Source organism: Pelophylax lessonae (genome assembly GCF_965119305.1).
Source record: "Pelophylax lessonae genome assembly, chromosome: 4".
NCBI classification, from domain to species: Eukaryota; Metazoa; Chordata; class Amphibia; order Anura; family Ranidae; genus Pelophylax; species Pelophylax lessonae.
The window spans coordinates 329,472,038-329,493,744 of NC_138771.1; the positions used below are offsets into that span (position 1 = coordinate 329,472,038).

The following is a 21,707-nucleotide window of genomic DNA, read 5'->3' on the forward strand; positions in this document are numbered from 1 at the left end:
ACATTTTTCTTTAAAGCCTCAGTCTAAAATAAATAATTTTTTCCAACGTTGTCCCATCCTTTCTAACCCATGCTGACATTCTTTTTATCCCCCCTACCATGTGAAGTCCTCAATCTAGGTCCCTTGCCGCCACTGCTTCTGGTACAGGCAAACACTAATTTAGCTCTGCAATAGTGTCCCAAGCCCACCAGTTTGCTGCCACCCCGCCCATGATGATCTTAGTCCTCCTTGCTACTGGCCACCAATAGGAAGCATCCACATCATGGACATCTGAAGAGAGGGAAAAAAAAAACAGAAGGCTGAAGTGTCAAGTCACCATGGTTTAAGGTAAGAACTAGTTCTGGCAAGCTCAGTAGATTGTTTTAAAAAATAACTGAATGCATTTCAATAACTCCAGAGATTGTTTATCCAGAGAATATCCGATTGTCTTGTGGGGGATCAGGAACAATTTTCCACCCACTGCAGTGAAATGGACCATGCTTCATTGGGGATTTTTGCCTTCCTCTGGATCAACTTTGGGTATGGGATTGTGTAAATGGAGATTTTCTAATAATGTATTTTTCTATTTGTTGAACTAGATGGATTTGTGTCTTTTTCAGCCTAACTATGAAAAGCTGAAAAGATAATTTAGAGAGGAGCTTTAAAGCACACTGTTACATGCTTGTAGTGTCCTGCAAAGCAAAGAACTTTATACTCATCTCTCTAGCAGTACATGTCTTCTACTTTAGCTTTTTTCCAGTGTTGCAGCCTTCATCAGACTCTACAGTTATTAACACCTCTGGAGGTGTCAGATGCTTGTTTCCTGTTAGCTGTGGATCTTTCCTCAAACCTCTATGTCACTGCTGTGTCCTGTAGTGCCATAGGTGTTGGAGGATGGAACAGTTAACAGCAGCGGACACAGACATCCCGTACTCCCAGGAGTGTTGAATGCTGAAGTGTCAGCCGTGGTCTTCAGTGCTGTAAGTAAAGGTAGGCAGCACAGGCCTATTCAGAGGTAAGTATAGCAGCTCTTCTATTGTTGGGACATGTCATTTCAATTTTTAAGTGAGTTATAGGATCACTTTAATTACATGCTTTTATCTAGATTGATTTTTGCCAACTAGCCAATTTTTCTTAGGTTAAGAAGAAATATGGTGAATTTTGTTTCTAATATTAAAGCGTCAATGTTTTTTTTTTAAGGAAATAGTATAATACAATACAAAATGAGGCACATATGGGAGGGAATTATGGGGAAAGGCACAAATCTGGGAAAATTCATATAAAACAGGGCAAATGTGAAAGCAGCAAAATTAAGAAAGAAATGGAGCAAACTAACTGGATCAACTTAATAAAAAGCTTGAATATTAAAAGTGTAAAATTCTGAGAAAACCGTCATTTATAATGTTATAAATATGATACACTTATGATTGTGCATATGTAACGCCTGAGGTCTGTGTTATGCCTAACCACAGAGGGTGCAACATATATTTAAAATGTAACAGATACAGCCTCATTACTATTCATGCTGCTGTAGATACTGAGAAATTTACACTCAAATTAGAAAAGAAAGACAAAAAAATGTAGCACTGCCCCCTAGGGAGCTGCTGAGATTGGATTCCCCTGGGTTACCCATCGCAACAGTCCATTAAAACGTATCACTTTAACTCTTGGCTAAAACAATAAACAGTCCAGGGGATTTGGTTTTTTGTATTTTATTTTGAACTGGGATGGGAGAAGGGATGGGTGGGATACTCCAACTATAAACTATGCACAATTCTGAGGACAATTAGCTGCAGTGTATGCGGGCAAGGCCACTGCTTCACTATGCCTCAGTAGTGAAGATAGATGAAAAGGCACTTGTTCAAATTACTCTTCAGGGTCTCAACTTGGCACCCCCATTCTCTCTTGCTGTGTGTTCTAGCCCCTGTCCACTGACTCTCACTGGAGTGGTCCCCCTCCTGGGCAGACCCCTGGCAAGCTCCCCGGTACTCACGGACACTGTTTTTCCTCAGGTTGCTCTGTCACTTGCTCCACAGTCAGTATCATCTGGACCTCCTGGCTCAGCACCACATGTCTGGTCAACTAGGCTGACTGCCTGTGACCACTTTCCACACCGACAAGAGGCGAGACAGCCGTCACCCTCCTCCTGGGACCTGGCTTCCCGCCCAAAGACATCCTGTCACATGGGCCCTTGGCTTTTATGACCTATCCCAGGATGCACCACTCTTGTGCCAACCCACTGGGACAGCCACAAAAGCCTGTGTGTCATTGGCTGGGTTTCCTCCACTGTCCAACATGCTTTCCTATTGGATAAAGTGGGGGCACTCCCTCAGACCAAGTGAATCACACATGGACACATGTAACAGGCCTAACTAATGATCAGGCTCTCCTGATAAGCAGGCAAAAACTATGCTTTTCCTAGCACCTACCTAAGAGGGAGCTAAAAAAAAAAAAAATAGATTAAAAAAATAATTTAAAGGTCTTTTGTAGGGAAGATTTACCCTGACTATTGTCTCCAGGACATAAAGTGATTGTAAACCCATTATTTTGAGGAATGGGGAGCAAGAAGAAATCTTCTTTCTGTGCCTGCTTGAGCATCCTCTGGGATTGTGGGTTTCCTCCCACCCTGCAAAGACAAGCTTTAGATCAATTGGCCTCTTTTAAAAATTGTCCCTGGTACATCAACGTATGAATGTTAGGGACCTTAGACTGTAAGCTCCTTGAGTGCAGAGAATGATATGAATGTACAATATATACTGTATAAAAAGCGCTGTGTAAATTGTTGAAGCTATATATCACTTTGAAACAATATTTTACCCCTTCCTGCTTTCTTTTGGGAGGGAAAATCTACCACACAGGACACATATAACATAAAACTAACCTCTATTCTGTTGAAAACTAATATAAATGTGTTGGCTTTACATACACCTTTAGCAATGTTGATTATCATTGCATTAGGATAGTTGAATAGATAAAGTATTGATCACCTCTTTGCTAGATGACTGCTCAAAATATATATTCCAAAATATAGTATGGACTTCTGATGAGAACTGTGATGAGCTATGCAAGAATGATTTTTGTGTGTGCAGAGATGCTCAAGTAAGGAAGCATATTTTTTCAGGAAAAATAAAAACGCAACATGCAAGCACACACTACCTAGAGGAATAATACCACTCTAAATTAGAACATTTTGAAAAACAAAGGGGAAGCCTAACTACGTATATATCTTTGTGTTCCATGTACCACACCCCTAGAGTAATTACTATAAACAAAAATCCCTAATATATACAAACCACAGAACCTTAAGGCACCAATTCATAAAAAAAAAACTTATAAATGAAAAAAAAACTAGTTTAGACTCTATCAACTATCATGTAAAATACACAACGAATGACAAAATCAAAACAAAAAGTAGAAACGGTAAAAAAAATTATAAGCAACTCACTGGACTTACAAAGTCCAGTGAGTACAAAAGTACAAAAAGTGCTATATTTATTCCTTATATCAAATCTTAAACAATATCACACTACATACATATCAAACATGCATATTGAAACCATACACTCCACCTCTGTCCAAAATAAAACACTAATCTACACAACATGTATAAGCTCCTATACTGATAATTTATCAACATAATCATTATAAAGAGTAAGTGTGAGTGATTCCAAAACACTTGATAGATTTTAGGTGATCCTCAAAATGGAAGACATTTTTGCTTTTTATTTATTTCCCAGGACTGAGCCAGTCAGTGAGTCAATTCTTTCAAATGGAAAACAAACATACTTAGTCCCAGAGACTAAACCAGTGAATAGATCTGTTGGCTATTTCAAGGCACTGTATATAAATCAAAGAGTCTTCAGGTACTAATCAGTAATCAGAGCTCCAGAAAATATTGATGGTATGCATTATGGAGCTTTAGATGATGCATTGGCTGTGCCCTTAGCCATATTTATGGGACAGGATATTTAACGGAGCCGGTATGTTTCCCACAGATAGCTAGGCTCATATTCCACTACAAACATCTCCCTCGCACGCAAACAGGGGCTCATTCCAGAAAGCCATGGGCTTTGTTCCATACAGCCCACCTCCTCATCAGCGATCCAATATGGACTGATAAGTATACACTATATACATGCATGGAATACTATAAGTATTTGTATACTTGCTTAGGAGTGATTTATTTTTGAGAGAGATGAAGCGTATGGTTTTGATATGTGTGTTTTAGAGTCGAAACCAGGGTTTTTTAAATTTTCGAAGTTATTCGTGCTAGTTTACCAGTGACTACAATTGTCTCTTATTATATATCTATACAAAGACAATATAATGGATTAATGTATATATATTAGGGATTTGATCTGGAGGGTCAAAAGAAGGTTTAGTTGTTGCCCCAATTCATAAACAATATGTATAACATCAAATAATTTTATTTGTACCATTAAAAACGTCAGGATAAAATTTCATATTTGGATGCTGTTTGTATCAAATGTATATTTCAAGTACATCAAGTACATCAATTCACCCCAAATAACCTGATAAATATAACTTAGTGGATGTGGTTACATTTAGACATTAAATGCGTTTCTCAGGTCAACACTGTGTTGTCAGGATAGAATAAGGGATGGTTATCTCATAAATAGGAACAATGAAATATTCTCAATTGTACGTATAAAAACAAGACGATGTTCTCCTTGATAGGTGAGTCCAACCATGCAGCAACTCACCGCAGAGGAGGGACCTCGTCATTCAAACATTCGAAGGGCAAAGCAAAAATTAGATGGTCTTATTTTGCACTCACAATGCTGCTCAGTTAATAGTAACTTCTCAAATTAATAGTTTCCACTAAGTTTTCAAAGTAGTACCAAGTGTACACTTATTATTATTATTTTTATTATTATTATTATTACTATTATTATTATGATTATTATTATCATTATTATTGCTACTTATATAGCACCGACAATTTATGCAGCACTTTATATATACAGTATAATGTACATTCACATCAGTCTGTGCCCTCAAGGGAGCTTACAATCTAATGTTCCTAACTCACATTCATACAGTAGATACACATACTAGGGCCAATTGAGACAGGAGCCATTTAACCTACGAGTATGTGACAACAAAGTCAGTCAGGTGGACAAAGTGAGGGCAAAAGAGCATGTTTAATTTCAGTGTCTCTGTAAATGTATACCTCAGAGTAAAATTAGGAAAAGGATGAACGTGAACCTAGTAATGGTCAGGTGCCAAGAGCTCCATATTTATAATGTAGACTGAGCACTTATATTTCTTTTAGAATCAATCATTTTCATTTGGTATATTGGAAAAAGTATACAAACCGGGATACTAGGATATACACTACAAGGATATACAAACATGGTACACAAGGGTTACAAACTGTTAGGTATTGGTACATGTCGTAAAGAATGATCGGGACACACAGAAGTTTTAATACATATTGCGGAGTATTTCTAGTAACAAAGGTGAAATTTGAGATTGAATGTGGGGTCAATAGCATAGTAATTAGTAAAACATTATAGTGAGATATATGATACAGTTTCTGGGCTAAGTGGCCTTTCAATTCGACTATGAACTAGTACCCCTTTGTTTCCATATTTACCATAGTTTATTGAATTTCGCAAAGTGAGGGAGTTGATAGGTAGAATATGTTTATAGGTATAATTTTGTCGAACTAAAGAAGTAACATTGGAAATATTGAGAGATATTAGACTTTTATTTTTAAAGGATAGTTGAGCAGGCTGCAAACAGAATGTGTGTAACCACAATCCTAGCCTAGCTGGGGTATACATCTATACCAAAGTTGAGAAGTGCCAGACCTGGATTTGGGGGTGATAACATGCCCGTTAACGAGGATATGAGTTTAAAAACTTGTTTCCAAAAACTTGTTAAATGGGGCCATTCCCATAGGGTGTACAGCAGATGCCCTACTTGGTAGCACTCATATTTTTTATGTCAAGTGCATGCTTTCTAAATAAAATCAAAGTGTAATACTAACAGCTATTATTACCTCTCATAGAGATCACATTACCCCCAGCCCTTCCTCCGTATGTGCTTTTCTCTCCAGAAGGATAGCACCATCTTTGTTCAGGTATTATCTAAGTTTGGCAACAACTTCCTGTACTGGGATGCTGGCTCAGAGATGACAGATTTATTTAATTTCTGGGGTCTGTGCAGTTCTTTACTATGTTTATTCTTTATTAAGTTATCTGCCTGACACAGATTAGTTTCACCTTGTGATTTAATACAAAGTTATGTTTCAGTCTAATCACTGGGGGAAAGGAAAAAAAATTCTCCCTGCCTTTTGCAGCAGCAATCATCTCAGCCTAGGCAAAATCACTTGCCTGGAGCTCAATGACTGCTTTTTAAGGCAGAGCTCCAGGCAAACCGCTAAATACACAGATAAAATGTATATAAGGGAGCTGTTATACCTGCCACATTTTTTATTATTGCAGTTGCTTGGGCTGCCAGTGACTGTCAGGTCCACAGAGTGTACTGTGCCCACTGCAGTGCCACTGCGTGCCCACCCACCACTGATATATACGGTGGCACAGCAGCTTGCAAAGTAAAAAAATATATATATTTTTTATAATTGCAGTTGCCTGGGTGCCAGTGACTGTCAGGTCCACAGAGAGTGTACTGTGCCACTGCCCACCCACCACTGATATATAAGGTGGCACAGCAGCTTGCAAAGTAAAAAAATATATATATATTTTTTAAATTGCAGTTGCCTGGGTGCCAGTGACTGTCAGGTCCACAGAGAGTGTACTGTGCCACTGCCCACCCACCACTGATATATAAGGTGGCACAGCAGCTTGCAAAGTAAAAAAATATATATTTTTTTTATAATTGCAATTGCCTGGGTGCCAGTGACTGTCAGGTCCACAGAGAGTGTACTGTGCCACTGCCCACCCACCACTGATATATAAGGTGGCACAGCAGCTTGCAAAGTAAAAAAATATATATTTTTTTTATAATTGTAGTTGCCTGGGTGCCAGAGTGACTGTCAGGACCACAGAGAGTGTACTGTGCCACTGCCCACCCACCACTGATATATAAGGTGGCACAGCAGCTTGCAAAGTAAAAAAATATATATTTTTTTTATAATTGCAGTTGCCTGGGTGCCAGTGACTGTCAGGTCCACAGAGAGTGTACTGTGCCACTGCCCACCCACCACTGATATATAAGGTGGCACAGCAGCTTGCAAAGTAAAAAAATATATATTTTTTTTATAATTGCAGTTGCCTGGGTGCCAGTGACTGTCAGGTCCACAGAGAGTGTACTGTGCCACTGCCCACCCACCACTGATATATAAGGTGGCACAGCAGCTTGCAAAGTAAAAAAAATATTTTTTTTTTATAATTGCAGTTGCCTGGGTGCCAGTGACTGTCAGGTCCACAGAGAGTGTACTGTGCCACTGCCCACCCACCCACTGATATATAAGGTGGCACAGCAGCTTGCAAAGTAAAAAAATATATATTTTTTTATAATTGCAGTTGCCTGGGTGCCAGTGACTGTCAGGTCCACAGAGTGTACTGTACCCACTGCCCAACACTCCTCTAGGGTGGCACAGCACCTTGCACTCATAGTACAACACATTAAAAAAAAAAATGACAGGCAGAGGCAGGCCACCCCGCAAGGGCCGTCGTGGTCGTGGTGCTGTGATTTCCTTAGGCCCTAGAATAATGCCCAGTGTTCAGAGGCCACTACAGACCCTGAACTCAAAAAATTCTGAGTACATAGTTGACTAGCTTACACAGGACACCCAATCGTCTACAGCTTCCGCTCGGAACCTTAATGCACCATCCTCCTCCAGCTCAGCTTCGGGCACCTCTCAATTTACCACTCGCCAGCCCGCCGGCACCACCACCAACACTAGCACCACAGCCGCTTCACTTGATCCATCAGAGGAGTTATTTTCACATCAGTTGGAAGAAATAAGTGATGCACAACTATTAGTGCCAGAGGATGTAGATAACGGGGATATGTCTCAGTCAGGCAGCATTATACACATGGACGTACATTGATGATGATGATGATGTTGTACCTGCTGCTGCCTTTGCTGAGTTGTCAAGTGAAGCGGCTGATGATGACGATGTGTCTGTGGATGTCACCTGGGTGCCTGCTCGAAGAGCAGAAGAAGAGGGGAAAAGTTCAGATGGGGAGACAGAGAGGAGGAGGAGGAGAAGAGTTGGAAGCAGGGGGAGGAGGTCATCGCAAGGAGCTAGTGGCGCAGTCAGACAGCATGTAGATTCGGCACCCGGGGTCAGCCAGACAGCACGCCAATCAACGCAAGCTGTTGCCACCACCAGAATGCCGTCCTTGCAAAGCTCAGCAGTGTGGCATTTTTTTTGTGTGTCTGTCTCTGATATCAGCGATGCCATTTGTAACCTGTGCAAAAAGAAACTGAGTCGTGGGAAGTCCAACACCCACCTAGGTACAACTGCTTTGCGAAGGCACATGATCTCACATCACAAACGCCTATGGGATCAACACATGAGTAAAAGCAGCACACAAACTGAAAGCCACCATCCTCCTCCTGGTCCAGCATCTTCAGCCACGTCAACCACTGCTGTCCTCCATGCCCCCTATCAACAACCCGCCCCTCCGCCTCTCACCTTCAGAAGTTCCTGCTCATCTGCCCACAGTCAGGTGTCTGTCAAGGAAATGTTTGAGCGTAAGAAGCCAATCTCACAGAGTCACCCCCTTGCCCGGCGTCTGACAGCTGGCTTGTCGGAACTCTTAGCCCGCCAGCTTTTACCATACAAGCTGGTGGAGTCTGAGGCCTTCAAAAAATTTGTCGCTATTGGGACACCGCAGTGGAAGGTACCCGGCCGAAATTATTTTTCACAAAAGGCAATCCCCAACCTGTACTCTATTGTGGAAAATGAAATCATGTCATGTCTGGCACACAGTGTTGGGGCAAGGGTCCATCTGACCACTGATAGCTGGTCTGCAAAGCACGGTCAGGGCAGGTATATCACTTACACTGCGCATTGGGTAAACCTGCTGGCGGCTGCCAAGCATGGAATGCGTGGCTCTGCTGCAGAGGAGTTGATGACACCGCCACGACTTGCAGGCAGGCCTGCTGCCACCTGCTCTACTCCTACTCCATCCTCTTTGCTAACCTCCTCGGCTGAGTCCTCTTCTGCTGTTGCGTCTTGCTCCACACCAACTGCACCCCCCCCCCCAGCTCCCCAGGGGCTATTCCACATGCCGGATACGACAGTGTCACGCTGTCTTGGGGTTGACTTGCCTGAAAGCAGAGAGTCACACCGGACCAGCACTACTGTCCACCCTAAACGCACAGGTGGATCAGTGGCTGACCCCGCACCAACTGGAGATCGGCAAAGTGGTGTGTGACAACGGAAGCAATTTGTTGGCGGCATTGAATTTGGGCAAGTTGACACATGTGCCGTGCATGGCACATGTGTTGAATCTGATTGTGCAACGCTTTGTGCAGAAGTACCCAGGCTTACAGGACGTCCTCAAGCAGGCTAGGAAGGTGTGTGGCCATTTCAGGCGTTCCTACACGGCCATGGCGCACTTTGCAGATATTCAGCGGCGAAACAACATGCCAGTGAGGCGCTTGATTTGCGACAGCCCGACACGTTGGAATTTAACACTGCTAATGTTCGACCGCCTGCTCCAACAAGAAAAAGCGGTCAATGAGTATTTGTATGACCGGGGTGCTAGGACAGCCTCTGCGGAGCTGGGTATTTTTTTGCCACGTTACTGGACGCTCATGCGCAATGCCTGTAGGCTCATGCGTCCTTTTGAGGAGGTGACAAAGCTAGTCAGTCGCACCGAAGGCACCATCAGCCACATCATCCCATATGTTTTCTTCCTGGAGCGTGCCCCGCGAAGAGTGCTGGATCAGGCCATAGATGAGCGTGAAGAGGAAGAGGAAGAGTTGTGGTCACCATCACCACCAGAAACAGCCTTACCATCGCTTGCTGGACCTGCGGCAAAACTGGAAGAGGAGTCTGAGGAAGAGGAGTCAGAGGAGGAATGTGGCTTTGAGGAGGAGGAACACCAACCACAGCAGGCATCCCAGGGTGCTCGTTGTCACCTATCTGGTACCCGTGGTGTTGTACGTGGCTGGGGGGAAGAACACACCTTCAATGACATCAGTGAGGATGAGGAATTGGACATGAGTAGCTCGGCATCCAACCTTGTGCAAATGGGGTCTTTCATGCTGTCATGCCTGTTGAGGGACCCTCGTATAAAAAGGCTGAAGGAGAACGACCTGTACTGGGTGGCCACGCTACTAGACCCCCGGTATAAGCAGAAAGTCTCTGATATGTTACCTAATTACCGGCAGGCGCAAAGGATGCAGCAGCTACAAAATACGTTGAAAAGTATGCTTTACACAGCATATAAGGGTGATGTCACAGCACAACGGGAATCCAACAGGGGAAGAGGTGAAAGTAATCCTCCTCCTACCACCACAACCACGCCGGCAAGGACAGGACGCTTTACAGACGTCTTGTTGATGGAGGACATGCGGAGCTTTTTTAGTCCTACGCATCGCCACAGCCCTTCGGGGTCCACCCTCAGAGAACGACTCGACCGACAGGTAGCAGACTACCTTGCCTTAACTGCAGATATCGACACTCTGAGGAGCGATGAACCCCTTGACTACTGGGTGTGCAGGCTTGACCTGTGGCCTGAGCTATCCCAATTTGCCATTGAACTTCTGGCCTTCCCCGCTTCAAGTGTCCTGTCAGAAAGGACCTTCAGCGCAGCAGGAGGTATTGTCACTGAGAAGAGAAGTCGCCTAGGTCAAAAAAGTCTCGATTACCTCACCTTTATTAAGATGAATGAGGCATGGATCCCGAAGGGACTGACAGTGGGGGATGCATTTGACTAAAAAAGGCCTGATGACTCTGAGATGCCTTGGGCTAAAAATGGTCCACACGCTGCTGTATTTAATCTCTGCATGCCAGATGACTTACGTGACGTCTCCGCCACCAACTACGGTTCAAGCCGCAATGTTTTAGTGCACTTTCTGCCTTGAAAAACTCAATTTTTCCGGCCGCTGGGCTGCAACAATACCTATTTTTTCATGCATGTGTACATGCCTAATTTTTCTGGCCTCTGGTGCTACACTGTGGCTGCAAAAAAACAAAAAAAAAAAAAAGGCACATACATGTGTCAATTCCCCTTCGTGATCGTTACCATGTTGTGGTGAAGGGGCTTGCGTATCACAATGAAGCAATCACCTCTAGGAGTGTGTTGGCAATGTTGGCACACCCCAGATGATAAGGTCGTTGCTTCATTGTGAACAGACCAAAAGCGATCAGCATGATAATTTTTCATAGAAAAAACATTAATTTTCTTTAATTAAAAAAAAAGAGGACAGCCTCTGCGGAGCTGGGTATTTTTTGGCCGCGTTACTGAATGCTCATGCACAATGGCTGTAGGCTCATGCGTCCTTTTGCGTGACAAACCTGGTCGGTCGAACCCAAGGCAACATCATCGACCTCATCCCATATGCGTTTTTTCTGGAGCGTGCCCTGCGAAGAGTGCTGGATCAGGCCGTAGATGAGCATGAAGAGGAAGAGTTGTGGTCCCCATCACCACCAGAAGCAGCCTTGTCGTTGTCGATTGCTGGACCTGTGGCAACGCAGAGAGAGGAGTCTGAAGAAGAGAAGTCAGAGGAGGAAGGTGGCTTTGAGGAGGTGGAAGACCAACCACAGCAGGCATCCCAGGGGGCTTGTTGTCACCTTTCGGGGACCCTTGGTGTTGTACATGGCTGGGTGGAGGAAGAGACCTTCAATGACGTCAGTGAGGACAAGGAACGGGACATGGCTAGCTTGGTATCCAACCTTGTGCAAATGGGGAGTTTGCGGTTGTGCAAATGGACTGACTGACTGTTGGCCAATGGCCAGGTGACAACTGCACCCTGTTGGAGGCAGGGGCGCAGCGCAAGGTAGTGAACCCGATAGCAGACTGCTGCGGATGGACCGGAACATGAGCCCAAGATTCCCCAGGGCGGGGAGTCTAAGACCCAGCAGGTGTTCACCATAGTCTCTAGTGGTGAGGATGGACTTGGCTGCAGCTGGGCCCAGGTTGCGGCCCCTGGGATCCCCCAGGTCACGCTCCGTAGGGAGAGAAGGGAAGCAGCCACTCAGGACACACGGAATGGTGATGGGTAAGCCGAGGTCGGGGTAACAGCCAAACAGGAACAGTCAGAGACAAGCCAAAGTCGGTACACAGTAGATCAAGCACACAGGAAACAGGAAACTAGCAACAGGGAACAGCAAAGCTAGCTGGCCTGCAGTGCACTGGTTAATATAGACTTCCTGTAATGGCCCGGGGTGGAGCCAAACAGGGAGGAGAGATGATAAAACAGCCAGAAGGAATAGTCTGGCCCTTAATGCAGACATGAGGAATGAGGAAGGATCAGGAGGGACAGGTAAACTACCAGACATTTATTGCATGTCCATGACAATGGGGAGTTTTGTATGTCAGAGTTTGGTCAGACTGTCACTGTGAAGCGGGCGTAACCCTTATAATAAATAAGAGTAAAAATCTGCCTAGTTGCTATTTCAACGATATTGGTGACCAATCTAGATTGTACTGTGTATGGTGTGCTATCCAAAAATGTAAACTAAAATAAACCTGTGTGATATAAATTGTTGAAAACAGCACTTTATATTTGGTAACACTGTATGATTATTGAAGCGGATTACACATTTATTGATATACTCAGCATTGGAATCACATGAAAACATTGACTTTTCACGAAACAATTTATATCACACAGGTTTATTTTATTTTATTTTATATTTTTGGATAGCACACCATACACAGTACAATCTGGATTGGTCACCAATATCGTTGAAATAGCAACTAGGCAGATTTTTACTGTTGCGCAACACTATTTATTGTATTTATATAGCACAGAGCACTTTCTGAGGAGTGAGGTGTTTGCGGCAGTTGTAAAATCTAGATTAGGGGGGTAGCTCGCAGGATTCCAATCTGATTTTGAGTAACCCTTACACTACCTGATTGATACAATATACCTGATCGTATACACACACTGGATGTTTTAAAGCACGTTATTCCAAACAATTTAGGAATGTTAGGTGATTTATGCCCTTTATGGAATAAAACACAACTCTGCGTCAACTACGTAATTTTCCATGGGAGTTTTGCCATGGATCCCCCTCCGGCATGCCACAGTCCAGGTGTTAGTCCCCTTGAAACAACTTTTCCATCACTATTGTGGCCAGAAAGAGTCCCTGTGTGTTTTAAAATTCGCCTGCCTATTAAAGTCTATGGCGGTTCGCCCGGTTCGCCGGTTCGCGAACATTTGCCGATGTTCGCGTTCGCTGTTCGCGAACGGCGAATTTTAGGTTCGCGACATCACTATCAGCCACTCGCGATCTCCCGCAGCAGAGAGAGAAGGACAGACAGCTGATGTAAACACAGCCGTCTGTCATTCTCCCTGAAGTGATCCTAGAGGCTATGTGATCCTGCTATATAGGATCGCATGTTTCTGTGATGACTTCACAAGCCATGCCCCCTGACAGTTAGAATCACGCCCCTAGGGACACATTTAACCCCTTGATCACCCATACTGTTAACCCCTTCCCTGCCAGTGTCATTTTTACAGTAACAGTGCATATTTTTAGCACTGATTACTGTAGTAATGTCACTGGTACCCCCAAAAGTGTCAAAAATGTCAGTTAGGGGTCTGATCTGTCCACCGCAATGTCGCAATTTTCAATTTTCAAAATTGTCGCTCTTTCTTTGTGTATAGCGCAAAAAATAAAAATCGCACGGGTGATCAAATGCCACCAAAAAAGCCAAAAAAGATGTCAATTTTGTATGGGTACGACCGCGCAATTGTCCGTTAGAGTCACGCAGTGCCGAATTGCAAAATAGGGCCTGGTCATTGAGCAGCCAAATCATCCGGTCTTAAAGTGGTTAATGATTGAAACAATATACAGTATATATATATATATATATATATATACCATGTATATATATATATATACATATATATATATACCATGTATATATATATATATATATATATATATATATATATATATATATATATACCATGTATATATATATATATATACTATATATATATATATATAACATATATATATATATATATATATATATATATATATATATATATATATATATATATATATATATATATATATATATATATATATATATATATATATATATATATATATATATATATATATATGGTATATATATATATATATATATATATATATATATATATATATATATATTCAATCAATGTATTAGAAAATGAATTAATTCTCGAGAAGCTGCTGAATGAGCCTGGGATCATTCCAAGTCGTAAATAAGTGGAAAGGAGTTGAATTAAAGGCATCCTAAAGAGGCTGTGCTGGATCCATCCACCTGTCCAGGGGATACTGTATGAGCTTAAGGCGTTCATTTTTTCTGTATCTGGTGAGTGCATTCCCACAGGGGGTCTTCTTCCTGAGAGCACCTGAGCACTTTTTGTGGAATATTTAAGCACCTTCCAGCACCTTAGTTCCTCTGATGGAACCATCTTTTGGACTGCACTTTATTTATAATTTGTGTTTGCACTAATATATATTTTTTGATCATCTGATGGACATTTAATTGCACTTCACTTATGCACTTTATTTTGGATGAATCTTTTATATATTTTTAACACATTGTGCACTTTATGTATTATTGTATACACTGATTGTTGATTTTACCTGCTAGCGCTGCCTTTCATGTATTTTATATTTCTAAAAATTACAGGCCTAAAATATAAAACATTTTTCCATGCAAAATAATGTACTGCTTTTAGCACCAAAATTCTGACATAATCAGACCGCCAGGGAGGTTAAAGTACATTTATTTTTTACAGCCCAGTGAGTATTGTTATATACTATTTTATATAACTTTTCCTTTGGGTGGTTAAGTTCAAATCTGTTTTTTTAACTTAGTTTCTATAGTTGTTTATTTACCGATAAACTCCCACCGTTTAGAATTACACTAACTTGTACATGTGGTAATTAGGGGTTCATCTTTGAGTGCCTACTTTAGTTTTTCTAACATAGGACAATAAATACGTGCCTTGACTCTCACTATACCCCTTTATCTCCATAATACTGATCAGTGCCTCTCTATTACTTTCTTTGGTGGTTTCTGATATCTGCAATTTACTATTTTCGATTGATGCTTTGTTCTAGCAAGCCTGAGTGACCCTTGTACTGTGTGACTAACCTTATGTTTATTCCCTCCATTGTGCTCTTTTCAGTGAACTTTCTTATCTGTTCATATTTCTGTTTCAAAATTTTATAAAATGTGCACTAAAAAAAAAAAAAATTTGAAGAGAAATTAAAAATGTCCAGATAAAATGCAAAATAAAAACTGTAAAAATGTACAGAAAACAAATCAGGGCCATCTTTAATATTGATTGGACACCAGGCAAACATTTTCTTAGAACCCCCCCCCCCCCCCCCGCTCTGGAACATACAATAAATGGCAGGAAGAAATGCAAAATCAGGTAACGGCAGCAGATCAGGCAGCAATTGCGATTGGTTGCCAGAGGTTACAGCATATAATTACTGTTTACTGATTAGTTGCTAGAGGTTACAGCACATACTTTTTGCTTGCTGATTGGTTACTAGTGGTTACTGCAGATCATTACTGCTCACTAATTGGTTGCTAGAGGTTACTACACAGAAATACCGCTGACTAATTGTCTGCTAGAGGTTACTGCACATAATTACTGCTGACTGATTGGTTGCTAGAGGTTACTGCACATCCTAACTGTTCACTATCTGGTTGCCAGAGGTTACTGCAAATCATTACCAATCATTAATTGGTTGTTAGAGGTGACAGAACATCATTACAGCTCACTGATTGGTTGCTAGAGGTTACTGTACATTATTACTGCAAACCGATTGGTTTCTAGAGGTTTCTGCAAATCATAATTGCTCACCGATTGGTTACTAGAGGTTTCTGCACATCATTACCTCTGCATCAATTTGCGGGTGCGGCCAAAATGCACTAACATTGAGGCATTGTTACATACCAGGAGTTCAGGAGTGAACTATATACAGAAGAGTGCGCTACATACAAGGTGCAAGGTTGAGGGATGCACTATGTACAGGGTGCAGGGTTGAGCTACATACAGAGTGCAGGTTTGAGAGGGGAAGTTTATATGGAGTGCAGATTTCAGGGGTGCACTATGTACAGACTGCAGGCTTACACACGGAGTGCACGGTTGAGGGGTGCGCTACATACAGTACAGAGGGTGGGGTTGAGGGATCAGCTATGTACAGAGTGCAGGGTTGAGGGGTGCACTATGTGTAGAGTGCAGGATTAATGGTTGCATAATGTGCAAAATGCAGGATTGAGGGTTGCGCTATGTGCAGGGTTGAAAGGTGCAATATGTGCAGAGTGAAGGATTGAGAGGTGCGCTATGTGCAGAGTGCAGGATTGAGGGGTGCGCATTGTGCAGAGTGCAGGATTAAGAGGTGTGCTATGTGCAGAGTGCAGGATTGAGGGGTCCACTATGTGCAGACTGCAGGATTGAGGGGTGTGCTATGTGCAGAGTACAGGATTAGGCGGTGCGCTATGTGAAGAGTACAGGACTGAGGGGTGCGTTCTGCACAAAGTTCAGGACTAAGGGGTTCACTATGTGAAGAGTGCAGGATTGAGGGGTGTTGTGATGGTGTTCACTGTCACTGGGAGTGAGGGACAGATACTTGGCGGATGCTGAGAGAATGGTTTAGATGGCTTCAGATGGGAAAGTGATATTTGTCAATGGTATCTCTCAAGAAATGTGGAGATTTGATCCTACTTTGCACTGTGAGACCTGTGGTCTGTTATATAGTCTGTGACACCTAGATGTGTATTCCATGTGTTTCAATGTAGTAGGCAGACAGACTGTCATTGGCAGTCTTGTCCTATTGTCTATCTATTGAGCTGGGGTGTGGATTGTGTTAAGTCTGCCTGTCCCATTGTTAAATGTTAATGACCTCACATTGTTCTGTCCAAATGGCCAGATAATTAGTTTGGGTTAATTCTGTTTCTGTATACAATTTTATCTGCACAGGATAATGTAATCAGGCAAACCCTGACCTGTGTGTAGTAACTTGATCAGGAGGGTGATGTGCTTATGTGTGTATAAATTGAGTGTGAAACTGTTCAATAAAGGAGAGGATTCCAAAACTTGTACGAGCTAAGTTGTTGGCTAGCTTTGTATGGGGGTGGCTAGGATTTGATATCTATGTTCAGGACTGCAAGGAAGCCATATACTGACAGGAGTCAACAAGTACAGTGTGGGTCGGCGGTTCCATTACAGGTGTGATATGTGCAGAGTGCAGGACTGAGGGGTACATTATTTGCAGACTAAGGGTTGAGGGGTTCACTATGTGCAGAATGCAGGATTAAGGGGTGCGCTATGTGCAGAGTGCAGAATTGAGGGGGGCGATATGTCCAGAGTGCAGAATTGAGGGGGGCGATATGTCCAGAGTGCAGGATTGAGGGGTGAACTATGTGCAGAGTGCAGGATTGAGAGGTGCGCTATGTGCAGAGTGCAGTATTTAGAGGTGCGCTATGTGCAGAGTGCAGGACTGAGTGGTGCGCTATGTGCAGAGTGCAGGATTGAGGGTTGTGCTATATGCAGGGTTGAAAGGTGCAATACATGCAGAGTGCAGGATTGAGAGGTGCGCTATGTGCAGAGTGCAGGATTGAGGGGTGCGCGTTGAGGTGTGCTATGTGCAGAGTGCAGGATTGAGGGGTCCGCTATGTGCAGAGTACAAGATTGAGGGGTGCGCTATGTGCAAAGTGCAGGATTAAGCGGTGCGCTATGTGTAGAATGCAGGACTGAGGGGTGCGTTATGTGAAGAGTGCAGCATTGAGGGGTCATGTGACGGTGTTCACTGTCACTGGGAGTGAGGGACAGATACTTGGGGGACGCTGAGAGAATGGTTTAGATGGCTTCAGAAGGGAGAGTGATATTTGTCAATGGTATCGTTTAAGAAATGTGCAGATTTGATCCTACGTTGCACTGTGAGACCTGTGGTCTGTTGCCATATAGTCTGTGACACCTAGATGTGTATTCCATGTGTTTCAATGTAGTAGGCAGACAGACTGTCATTGGCAGTCTTGTCCTATTGTCTATCTATTGAGCTGGGGTGTGGATTGTAAGTCTGCCTGTCCCATTGTTAAATGTTAATGACCTCACATTGTTCTGTCCAAATGGCCAGATAATTAATTCAGGTTAATTCTGTTTCTGTATACAATTTTATCTGCATAGGATAATGTAATCAGGCAAATCCTGACCTGTGTGTAGTAATTTCATCAGGAGGGGGATGTGCTTATGTGTGTATAGATTGAGTGTGAAACTGTTCAATAAAGGAGAAGATTCCAAAACTTGTATGAGCTAAGTTGTTGGCTAGCTTTGTGTGTGTGTGTGTGTGTGTGTGTGTGTGTGTGTGTGTGTGTGTGGGGGGGGGGGGGGGCGGCTAGGATTTGATATCTATGTTAAGGATTTCAAGGAACTCATATACTGACGGAAGTCCACAAGTACAGTGTGGGTCGGCGGTTCTGTTACAGGTGTGATATGTGAAGAGTGCAGGATTGAGAGGTGCAAAATGTGCAGAGTGCAGGATTGAGAGGTGCAATATGTGAAAAGTGCAGGATTGAGGGGTACGCTATGTGCAGAGTGCAGAATTGAGGGGTGCGCTATGTGCTGGTTGCAGGATTGAGGGGTGCGTTATGTGCAGAGTGAATAAATAAGGGGTGCGTTATGTGCAGAGTGCAGGATTGAGTGGTGCACTATGTGCAGGGTGAGGATTGAAGGGGTGTGCTATGTGCAGGGCGCAGGATTGAGGGGTGCGCTATGTGCAGAGTTCAGGATTGAGGGGTGCGCTATGTGCAGGGTGCAGGATTGAGGGATGCACTATGTGCAGGGTTCAGGATTGAGGTGTACGCTCTGTGCAGGATTCAGGATTGATGGGTGCACTATGTGCAGGTTGCTGGATTGAGGGGTGCGCTATGTGCAGGGTGCAGGATTGAGGGATGCATTATGTGCATGGTTTAGGATTGAGGGGTGCGCTATGTGCAGGGTTCAGGATTGAGGGGTGCGCTATGTGCAGAGTTCAGGATTGAGGGGTGCTCTATGTGCAGGGTGCCAGATTGAGGGGTGCACTTTGTGCAGAGTGCAGGATTGAGGGGTGCTCTATGTGAAGGGTGCAGGATTGAGGGGTGCTCTATGTGCAGAGTGAAGAAATAAGGGGTGCGCTATGTGCAGAGTGCAGGATTGAGGAATGCACTATGTGCAGGGTACAGGATTAAGGGGTGCACTATGTGCAGGGTGCAGGATTAAGGGGTGCACTTTGTGCAGGGTGCAGTATTAAGGGGTGCACTATGTGCAGGGTGCAGGATTGAGGGGTGCGCTATGTGCAGGGTGCAGGATTGAGGGGTGCTCTATGTGCAGAGTGAAGAAATAAGGGGTGCGCTATGTGCAGAGTGCAGGATTGAGGAATGCACTATGTGCAGGGTGCAGGATTAAGGGGTGCACTATGTGCAGGGTGCAGGATTGAGGGGTGCGCTATGTGCAGGGTGCAGGATTGAGGGGCGCACTATGTGCAGGGTGCAGGATTGAGGGGTGCACTATGTGCAGGGTGCAGGATTGAGGGATGCGCTATGTGCAGGGTGCAGGATTGAATGATACTTCTGAGTAGATAAAATGCACACATAAAAAACATTCCTTTGTCTTTTACTGGATTTGTGGTTTGCTTTTTCACTTGTTTAAATGTTACCTTTTTGTAGAGATGTAGGCAGTGTTTACATTTAATTCAGTTGATGCTATGAAGTTTATTAGCGTTCTTAAAGTTTATTTTGTTGGTGAAGTAACGTGGCATTGCATTTGCAGCATGCGTGGGTAGAATATATGAAGTATGTTTAGGTACATACCAAGAAATCACTTGCGCCCAGAAGGATACATCTAATTCTAGCTACCCAGTTAGAAATAAATATTTATAGGGTCACCCCTGAAAAGGACACAGTTAAACAACTTTAGGTTTCCAAAGCTGTAACTGGATCTTCAGCAGGCTTTGCATCACTCTGCAGCAGCTGTAAGCCAGGAGCTGTGGATTTGTTTTGGGAACAGCAAACACAGTTAACGTGAGAAGAAGGTAATAGATCATGATCATACTATGCCCTAAGGGGTATATTTATAAGGCGAGAATGAGGCAGTGATGTCACATATCTAGGAAACTCCTAAATTTAAACATTACATTTCCACTATAACTTGTTTAGTGATGGTAATCATGCCATGCAAGTTACTTAATAACAGATATCAGGCTCCAATTGTCCATTTATTGGTCACTATAGGTTAGGCTAAAAAATTATAGTGTAATTCTGTCAAGCTCTTTTATGGCTGTAGGTTTCTTAACCACTTGACGACCCGCCTATAGTAAAATATGTAATATATTTGACATTAAATACTGGTGTTATGGCAGTAACTAGCTGCCATAACCTGGCATTTTTATTAACTATGGCCGATAAAAGGGGTCATGCGGGAAGATTTGCCACACGATCACTTTTAGAAGCAGCAGGAGGGGTGCAAACCCCCCCCCACCACCTCCTCCCATTGTTTCCTACTCATTCCTGGGCTTACCTGTCCTATTGCTGAAGCCCAGGAACAATCCATTTCTATTGGTAGCTGGGTATGGATAAGGGTAAGGCCAAGTAACCGCCACACATCTATATGCACTTGGAGGACCGAAACGACGGCTGACATCACCCCTCGTTCCCATAGTAAATCTTTTTTTTAAAAAAAGGTTTTTTGATCTTTAGCTTTTAAAGGTAAATGAGAGATTTGGGGTCTTTTTGACCCCAGATCTCTCAAAAAAGAGGACCTGTCATTCTATTGCTATTAGAAGGGATGTTTACATTCCTTGTATTAGTAATAAATGTAATAAAATAAATAAATAAAGGGACAGTGTAAAAAAAAAAAAAAAAAGTAAAATAAATATGAAAAAAAAAAAAAAAAATGAAAGGGCCCCATCCCTTCATGCTCAAAAGCAGAAGAGAACGTATATGTAAGTAACGCAAGCATATGTAAACGGTGTTCAAACAACACATGTGAGGTATCACTACAAACATTAGAGCAAGAGCAATAAATATAGCACAAGACCTCCTCTGTAACTCTGAATAGGTAACCTATAAACATTTTTAAAGTGTTGCCTATGGAGATTTTTAAGTACTGTAATTTGTCGTCATTCCTTGAGTGTGCACAATTTTAAAGCATAGCATGCTAGGTATTTATTTACTTGGAGTACTATCTTTCATATTACACAAAAAGAGTGGGGTAAAGATTTTTTTTTATTTATTAAAGTGTATTTTTTCTAAACAAAATTGCGTTTGAAAGACCACAGCACAAATCCTGTATGACATAAAATATTACACCAATCACCATTTTATTCTCTAAGGTCTCTGCTAAAAAAAATATATATGTGTGTGTTTGGGGGTTTTAAGTAATTTTCTAGCACAAAATATTGATTTGAACTTTTAAACAAAAAGTTCCAGAGAAGGCCTGGGCAAAACATTGGCATAAATAGGGATAAGTGAACAAAATTTGAAGCAAAAAAAAAGATGATTCATAGGTCAGTGATCAGCATTTTAATATTTGCTGCACATTATAGGTACCG

At 42.7% G+C, this 21,707-nt stretch overlaps 1 long non-coding RNA gene across 1 annotated transcript in view; it reads right to left on the reverse strand.

Moving 5' to 3' along the window:
- Nucleotides 1–224: 224 nt before the first annotated feature.
- The window catches only part of LOC309553367, a 52,500-nt gene continuing 31,017 nt past the window's right edge, over nucleotides 225–21,707 (reverse strand). Inside the window, exon 3 of the long non-coding RNA XR_014225159.1 lies at nucleotides 225–270. This is a non-coding gene — a long non-coding RNA (uncharacterized lncRNA). The remainder of the gene's footprint in view (nucleotides 271–21,707) is intronic.